Source organism: Sinocyclocheilus anshuiensis, unplaced genomic scaffold, assembly GCF_001515605.1.
Source record: "Sinocyclocheilus anshuiensis isolate Anshui unplaced genomic scaffold, SAMN03320099.WGS_v1.1 scaffold1693, whole genome shotgun sequence".
Lineage (NCBI taxonomy): Eukaryota > Metazoa > Chordata > Actinopteri > Cypriniformes > Cyprinidae > Sinocyclocheilus > Sinocyclocheilus anshuiensis.
Window position 1 is genome coordinate 114,277 of NW_015539927.1, and position 9,596 is coordinate 123,872.

The following is a 9,596-nucleotide window of genomic DNA, read 5'->3' on the forward strand; positions in this document are numbered from 1 at the left end:
TCTCCATCCTTCAGTATCAAACAATGTCCTAATCCAGCGTCGAACTGGGCCTTGTTTATAAAACGTTCGTCAACAAACGCGCTTGTGAAACTGCGTTGCTGCTCCGGAAAAACAAACTGCATCCACTGTTTACATAACGTTAGGTTCTTTAGGAAGCTGAACAAAGTTATCTTTCCCTTACAAGCAAAAACACACTTCTTTAGAGACATTCTTCCCAAGCGAGTCCCGTGCAGCACTGCTGAATGAAGCGCGTTGATGGGCACGATCTCGCTCTTGCTCTGGTCGATGTGTGCGCGGGCACGCTCCTCCGGGAGAAATGCCCATATAAGGAGTTCCACCCTCGTCTACGTCATGAAGACCCACGATTGAAACAAAACTCTCCCGGAAAAACAAACTGCATCCACTGTTTAACTTACATAACGTTGGGTTCTTTAGGAAGCTGAACAAAGTTATCTTTCCCTTACAAGCAAAAACACACTTCTTTAGAGACATTCTTCCCAAGCGAGTCCCGTGCAGCACTGCTGAATGAAGCGCGTTGATGGGCACGATCTCGCTCTTGCTCTGGTCGATGTGTGCGCGGGCACGCTCCTCCGGGAGAAATGCCCATATAAGGAGTTCCACCCTCGTCTACGTCATGAAGACCCACGATTGAAAAAAAACTCTCAGAAACTTGTACGAACCCGGAAGTAAGATTTTTAGCACAGAAATACTCCGTCATACGTCCAAATTGTTTTTTTTTTTTTCAAATTTTGTCCATGCTTAGCATGAGAATCCAACTCTTTAACAGTGTAAACAACTCTGAATGCATGAAACAGCATTGTACCCCGCCCCCAGAGCATATTAGAGTGTCTGACATCGTACTTGCAAGTTCACATACCTCTGTAATGTTATTTTTTGTGATCTCCTACTAGCGTAATTGAACATTATAAGTGATGATGTGAATAACAGTCTTATTGTATTTACGTTTAGCATTAGCCAGCACTTTTACATTTGCCAAGATGTCAGGCGCTCTGGCTCCAAGTAAACACTGGAATATGGTGGCTGGTGTCTCTATTTTCACGTTCCGTACAATATAATCACCAATAACTATGGCACTTTCATCAGTTTCTCATTGGGTGCACACTGAGTGAGGAGAACATTTTATTAGGAGTGGAAAAGCGGTGTTTTGTCTCACAACTATGCCGCCTCACAGTCACCCAGTCACCCTGCTGCGAGGGCTCTACGACCGGAACCGGTTGGTATTTAGTAGAGCCCTATATTGTTATCCCATGACCTCACAACATTTTTTTTACAAGACCTCATAACAATGCATGTTTAATTCAGTGAGTGCTGTTATTTCATTATTTACATCAACAGATGGTAAAAATCAATGCAGTAATTTCTTGTGGTTCATCACTCTGAAAATGGAAGGTCAAATCAAGAGCATTGAATTTTGATCCTTTGAAGCACATTGCATTTTTTGCAAGGTAGTAGGTAATATGGTCTATGCTCACAGAGAATTTGCATGTTGTGCTCATTCTGGAGACTGAACACTGTAGTAATATCATGAGTAGTGTGGCATTCCAGACACAGCCAGTGCTTTGGCTTTGGGAGACTAAATATACCTGCTGTGACAAGTTAATTATTGCCACAATCACACTTCTCTGCAGTCAAGACTACTTATACATTTAGACTCTACTATTAAAGTCATACATTAAAGCATATTTTGTAACCTCTAATTCAGTTTCCCTTTTCTTACTACATATAAAAACTTTGACTCACATTATTCTGACTTGGTCCGTTAATTCATACACTGCTTTTATTTTTAAGTGAAGTGACATGTGGCCAAGTATGGTGACCCATACTCAGAATTAGTGCTCTGCATTTATCCCATCCAAAGTGCACACACACAGCGTGAACACACACCCGGAGCAGTGGGCAGCCATTTTTTGCTGCGGCGCCCGGGGAGCAGTTGGGGGTTCGGTGCCTTGCTCAAGTGCACTTCAGTCGTGGTACTGAAGGTGGGAGAGAGTGCTGTACATTCACTCCCCCCACCTACAATCCCTGCCGGTACGAGACTCGAACCCGCAACCTTTGGGTTACGAGTCCGACGCTCTAACCATTAGGCCACGACTTCCCCCAATTTATAAACATCATTTACTGGAGCCCCTAAAAGAAGCAAAGTGATGGAAAATAATGGTCACAATAAATTTTAGTTGTATATGACTGCATGCTCAAATGCGTATTGAACACACATTCTGTCTTTGTTGTTTAACTGTTTCAGGCAACCCCAACCCCAAGTGATGCATGAAATCAAATCAAACAGATTGGTTCCTGTGATGTTGGTCAGACAGTCTCTTCCTGTCTGAGCTGTTGGTTGTTGACCATAAGTTGCAACAGGAACCAGACTTTATGCCGAAAATCACAAAAATTGCTACATGAGACCTGATAGATGACTCCCAAATGCTGGCATGTGCTTCAAACTTTAACTTCATCTTTAGAATGTGTTTAAAGGTGCATTTAGTAGTTTGGTGCTAAACATGTTATAGAATTAAAGTAGTCATTTATTTATTTATTTATTTTGTGAAGAGTCATCTGAATGGTGTACACACATGATATGAAGACTGAAGACTTATAGTTTTCTATAAAAATGTTTCGGTAACACTTTACTTGAAGGGGTGTGCATAAGACTGACATGACACCTTCATAATCATGACATGACACATGTCATGGATATGAAGGAGGTTTTATGCATGTTTATGACAACTGTCATTAAGTGTCATTCGCTCAGTTGTCATTTTTAATTGGACGTGTTTTGGGGGCAGACCTGACCTATTGAAAAGAGATGGTCTCCATCCCTCCTGGGGTGGTGCCGCTCTTCTGTCTAGAAATATGGCACATAGTCTTAGAGTTTGCGCTTGACTAACTGGGGCCCAGGTCAGGAAGCAGACAGACTGGCTAAACCGACCGTCTGCTAGCCACACTATAGAGACTGTGTCTGTTCCCCTAACTTGAAAATACAAAAAAAAACAAAACAAAAAAAAACTTCCAAACCAATTTAAGAGTAACTATTTAATTAATGTTCAACAAATAAAAAACAGATGTAATACGGATTAACAAATGATAAAGCTTGGCTTATTGAATATCAGGTCCCTTTCTACAAAATCACTTTTTGTAAATGATATGATCACTGATCATAACCTAGATGTGCTCTGTTTGACAGAAACCTGCCTAAAACCAGATGATTAATACGAGTCTACCACTCAAGATTACTGTTATAAACATGAGCTGCGTCCAAAAGGTAAAGGGGGAGGTGTTGCTACATTTTATAACAATATTTTCAGTATTTCTCATATAGTAATGGTGTTACTACATGAAGTATTGGTGCTTCATATAACATTATCCAAAGAAACAAGTGTTAATCATAAATCCTCTGTCATGTTTGTACTGGCTACTGTAATACAGGCCACCAGGGCACCATACAGACTGTATTAAAGAATTTGTTGATTATCTGCAGACGGCACTAACTCTGATAGAAAAAGGCTTAATTGTTGGTGATTTTAATATCCATGTTGATAATGAAAAAGATGCATTGGGATCAGCATTCATAGACATTCTGAACTCTATTGGGACACTTTACTTGAAGGGGTGTGCATAAGACTGACATGACACCTTCATAATCATGACATGACATATGTCATGGATATGAAGGAGGTTTTATGCATGTTTATGACAACTGTCATTAAGTGTCATTCGCTCAGTTGTCATTTTTAATTGGACGTGTTTTGGGGGCAGACCTGACCTATTGAAAAGAGATGGTCTCCATCCCTCCTGGGGTGGTGCCGCTCTTCTGTCTAGAAATATGGCACATAGTCTTAGAGTTTGCGCTTGACTAACTGGGGCCCAGGTCAGGAAGCAGACAGACTGGCTAAACCGACCGTCTGCTAGCCACACTATAGAGACTGTGTCTGTTCCCCTAACTTGAAAATACAAAAAAAAACAAAACAAAAAAAAACTTCCAAACCAATTTAAGAGTAACTATTTAATTAATGTTCAACAAATAAAAAACAGATGTAATACGGATTAACAAATGATAAAGCTTGGCTTATTGAATATCAGGTCCCTTTCTACAAAATCACTTTTTGTAAATGATATGATCACTGATCATAACCTAGATGTGCTCTGTTTGACAGAAACCTGCCTAAAACCAGATGATTAATACGAGTCTACCACTCAAGATTACTGTTATAAACATGAGCTGCGTCCAAAAGGTAAAGGGGGAGGTGTTGCTACATTTTATAACAATATTTTGAGTATTTCTCATATAGTAATGGTGTTACTACATGAAGTATTGGTGCTTCATATAACATTATCCAAAGAAACAAGTGTTAATCATAAATCCTCTGTCATGTTTGTACTGGCTACTGTAATACAGGCCACCAGGGCACCATACAGACTTTATTAAAGAATGTGCTGATTTTCTATCGAGTTAGTGTTAAATTTTCTGCTGCAGATAACGTTTTAATTGTTGGTCATTTTAATATCCATGTTGATAATGAAAAAGATGCATTGGGATCAGCATTTATAGGAACTCTGAACTCTATTGGGGTTAGACAACACGTGTCAGGACCTGCTCAAGTTACCTTTTTTTTTTTCTTGGACAGGAAAGTGAATAGTCATTTATATCAAGCTCAGAGTCAATCACGCTGAAAGACATTTATGGATGGCAGACATTTTTTTTAAAAGAAGCACTTTTTCTTGGTTTGAAGTATATTTTAATAATCTAAAGAAACATTTTTCCACTATAAAGAACCTTTTGTGAAATGGAAAGATTTCTTTATGGAATCATCAATGCCAATAAAGGTGTAATACATGGCTAGAAAAACAGTAAGTGAGTGAAGTGTGAGTGAAGTGACGTGTGGCCGAGTATGGTGACCCATATTCGCATTTGGCTCCCAGACTCTAGAATAGCCTTCCTGATAACGTTCAGGGTTCAGACACACTCTCTCTGTTTAAATCTAGATTCAAGACACATCTCTTTGGCCAAGCATTCACATATTGTATCTCATAACCTTGTACTTCAGTTACATCTGATCAAATGCACAAATTTCATTCTTTTGCTTGGGTTGAACACAATTTTTTGCTTAGTTGGAACAGCAGCTACACTAATTTTTCTCTATTACCTTCTCCGTTTCTGCCACGGGATAACTACGAATTACACAAGCTTTAGTCTGGATCCAGCCCTTACAAAAACCGAACACCTGAGAAGAGATGATGCCAACCCCTCAGAGGACCTCAGATGATGCCAACCCTGAAACAACATACAGAACTACCAAACTTTGCTATAAGTTTGATTTCATCATATAATAATTGCTGATAATAGTGTTCATCGTTTGTTTGATTACGTCTTTAATTGAGTTTTCCTTATATTTCTACCATATGTACATAAACTGACAGTCACCACTGATAAGCTTCTACTAAATATTGTAGAAACTTAATTTTCTGTAAAGTTGCTTTGCAACAATTTGTATTGTAAAAAGCGCTATACAAATAAATTTGAATTGAATTGAATATTCGGAATTTGTGCTCTGCATTTAACCCATCCAAGTGCACACACAGTAGTGAACACATACACACCGTGAACACACACCTGGAGCAATGGGCAGCCATGTGCTGCGGTGCCCAGGGAGCAGTTAGGTGTCCGGTGCCTTGCTCAAGGGTTTCACCTCAGTCGTGGTGTTGAAGGTGGAAGAGAGTGCTGGTTATTCACTACCCCCAATGACAACTCCTACCGGACCTGAGACTCGAACCCGCAACCTTTGGGTTACAAGTTCGACTCTTCAACCATTAGGTCACGACTTCCCCCTTAAGCAATTGAGTAAAGCAGACGTCCAGTGGCCATACTAAGAATTCAGTGACTTGCAAACTTGCACTGCTCCTCTGACAAAAGCAGTGAGACAGACACTGATGATAGGAAAATTGGATTGATGAGAAGATTGGTTTCAATGACAAACAAGCAAAGCAACAGGCGATAATAAAAGTAAATCGAGACAAGCCACGTATAGCTCTTATCTGCTCTAGAGCTAAGAGAAGGGGAGTAATCCGGCTACATTCACCACATGTTCCAGCTGCACCAGGAGAAAAAAAATGACAAATTATCTAATGATCTCTCACCCTAAAAGGGAGAGTTTCAACATGAGTTAAGCTTCCCTACATTAAGTCTATTTATAATCTCCACCCTCTTGATACTTTGCACATTTTCGCTTCAATGGTGCTTTCAGTTAAATGCTATTTTATGTATGTAGCACTTATCATAATGCATATTATTACAAAGCAGCATTATGTAGTACCCTCACCGCCTGATGAGAGGGAAATAATAATGTTAATAACCAGGACATGGGGATGCCACTGCTGCTGCTTCATCAGTGTCTGTGTAATGTCTATATAAACAGCTCAAACAGTTCAAACATTTTCTATAAATTTTAGAGTAATCACAGTCAGTGAAACTTGAGTGACAGATAAAACAACAATTCGATCAGTCAAATTTTGCATAGGAAAAGATATCTACTTCTATACAGCCGCACCAAAATAAAACACCTAATTGTCCTTAGTGAGTGAAAAATAAAAACTCAAATAAGCACTGAAAATGCACACATATATAGATACCACCAACTATTCGTTTTTCTTATATCCATATAACTCATAGCACATTTGCATAGGGATGCACTGACATTTCGGCCGCCGAAAATTATCGGCCAAAAATGGCATATCGCACCGCCTGGTAGTGTTCAGCGTGCAGTTTCACTCTCCCTCTAGCTGTCGTCACTGCACTGTGTGACGCCCCGCTCAATATGTCTGATCTCATCCACAGGCAATGGCTCACATATACGCTCAGATGCCATGGTGTTGTCAAGAGAAACCATTGCAGTCCAAGAGAGGTTGGGATGCAGTGCCAATTGGATGATTGGATGTCGCTTCGGCTCAGTAAGATGAAAATTCTTCTGTGCATTCTCTTATTATTGTCTCAATGTTCAAGGGCATGCTGGATAGGCTGTCTGCATCTACATTTTCTTTGCCTGGCCGGTATTTGATGTTAAAATGAAAATCAGAGAGTTCTGCCACCCATGTATGTCCCGTTGCATTTAGCTTTCCACTTGTCAAGATGTAGATGAGTGGATTATTATCATTGTTTACAGTGAATGTGGGCGCAGAGTAATCCCTACATTTTTCTGTGACAGCCCAATTTAGGGCCAGGTACTCCAGATTCCCTGAATGGAGGTGGTACTTCTTTTCTATAGCTGTCAAGTGTTTGGGACCCATAAGCGATAACTCTAAGCTTTTCTACTTGTTTTTGGTACAATACACCATAAAGTCCTTGATTTGATGCGTCGGTATGGAGTCTGAATGGCTGTGAAAAAATGGGGAACGCAAGTACTGGTGGCTCGACCAGAAATTCTATCAGTTTCTCAAGTATCTCTTGCTTGCTTATCTGTCCACACAATTGGCATGTGAGAGGAGACTCCTTTTGTCTTGACTTCCTTTCCTTTTGTCTCCTTACAATCCTCTTAGTTTGTTTCAGCAGGTAGTACAAAGCAGCCGCAATCTTTTATATACTGTCAATAGTAACTCAACAGGACCATGACTGCTCTCAGTTCCCAACTGTACTAGGTCTTTTCTCTTTCAGGTCTCTCACAGCAGCTGTATCAGCCAGGTATAACTTATTTCCTTCCGCAGACAAAATCCTCCCAATTATGTATACATACATGTAATTTTGTTATAAAATGTAAAGTGGTGCACATTTTATTGGTACAGAGATGAATATACATTTTGTAAATTGCAACTGCTTTTTTCACTTAAAGGAGTAGTTCACTTCCAGAATGAAAATTATGTCATCATTTACCCTCCACTTGTTCCAAACCTGTATGAGTTTCTTTCTTCTGTTGAACACAAACGAAGATATTTTAAAAAATGTTGGTATCCAAACAGTTCATGAGCACCACTGACATCCATAGTAGGAAAAACATACTAAGGAAGTCAATGGTGCTCATCAACTGTTTGGATACCAACATTTTTCAAAATATCAAGTGGAGGAACAAATGGAGGGTGAGTAAATGATGACATCATTTTCATTCTGGAAGTGAACTACTCCTTTAATTAGAAGCACCACAGTTACTAAAGTGTGTCGTCTATACAGGAGCTGTTATAAGGACATCTTTTATTGAGACATTTATATGTTTATTTTAAAGGGGTCATGAACTGAGAAATCAAAATTCTCTTGATCTTTTGACATATAAGAGGTCATAGTACTATAAAAACATCCTGTAAGTTTTCGAACTCAAAACTTTCTCGTTAGTCTAAAATCAGCCTACTTGCAGCCAATCTGCCAAAATGACAAGTTGTGGAATGTGCCACTTTATGACGTAATAGTGTGGCTAAACCCCGCCTCCACAGAAGAAGCTCAACGACTACTTCTACATCACTTCCTGTTTAGCCCTGCCCACCAATTCACGCATGTAGTATAAATAATGAGAGAGGCAAACGTAGGTCTATGCAGAAACCAAACAATAAAGATGCTCCAAAGACAGCAAGACGCTGTGCAGCGCCAACAAAACACAGTCTTTGTCTATGAACTTAATTTTTAATGAAGATCCAGACCGCATCAGTAAGAACTTGGTCTTTTCATTTCACTGTGGATTTGTTTACAAACAAGGCACAATTCGACACAGGATTTCCAGAAAGATTGAAACTAAAAGACGATGTTGGCGACTAAATTGGATCCGACAGTAATGTTACACCACACAAGTGCGAGTAACTGTTTGTATTATGTGGTCACTACTGCTTTGTCTGTTATTACAGATCGTTTGATATGTATTAAGGATGTAGGCTGTCAAACATACACAACTGTTAGCCAATCATACCAGGGGGTCAAAACAGGACAGAAAATAGCCTATTACATATAAATTATGTTTTTTTATATAAAAAAAAATTTGATAACATTATAAGTGGACATCAGATAACAATAAATAAGTAAATTAATAAATAAAAAGGCAGTTCATGACCAAAATGTGTAACTAAAGCTCTGTAAAAACTTGCATTTTTACAACACTATGTTGTAAGTTTGCCCCACTGGGTAATCAACAGTTCTAATAAACTTGAACTCACTTGAACACCAGGGGTTTCATTTATAAAACTCTCCATAGATTTCATCCTAAAAGTGTACGTATGCACAAAAGCTAGATTTTGCCAGAACCTGCGCAAAAAATCCCTTTATACTGTAAATCCCAGTCAGGGGAAGATTGTGCGTACGTGCATCTCCACCCCGTCTCCTCCCCGAAATCACCATATATGGAGCTTTCAACGCCTAGTTTTACTATGCATAACCTCATCTGCATATCATTTCCATGCATATTACCATCCACGTGACACCATGTTTAACACCATCAAAAGTACAAGACATTAAGGAAATATGAGATACGGACTGTAAATGCCATTTGTGCCATACACAATTTTTTATTGCTAAAAATCATCCAGTATCTTTGTTATGTTTTAGAATAAATATATCAGTGGTTCTCAAACCTCTCCATGAAGTACCCCCAGCACTGCACGTTTTGTATGTC

The 9,596-nt window shown here is 39.3% G+C and overlaps 1 long non-coding RNA gene across 1 annotated transcript in view; it reads right to left on the reverse strand.

The window, feature by feature from the left end:
- The window catches only part of LOC107686731 (uncharacterized), a 20,199-nt gene extending 16,739 nt beyond the window's left edge, over window positions 1-3,460 (reverse strand). Inside the window, exons 1-2 of the long non-coding RNA XR_001634064.1 lie at window positions 3,353-3,460; window positions 622-627 (exon numbers count right to left, since the gene is read on the reverse strand). This is a non-coding gene — a long non-coding RNA (uncharacterized LOC107686731). The remainder of the gene's footprint in view (window positions 1-621; window positions 628-3,352) is intronic.
- Window positions 3,461-9,596: the final 6,136 nt, after the last annotated feature.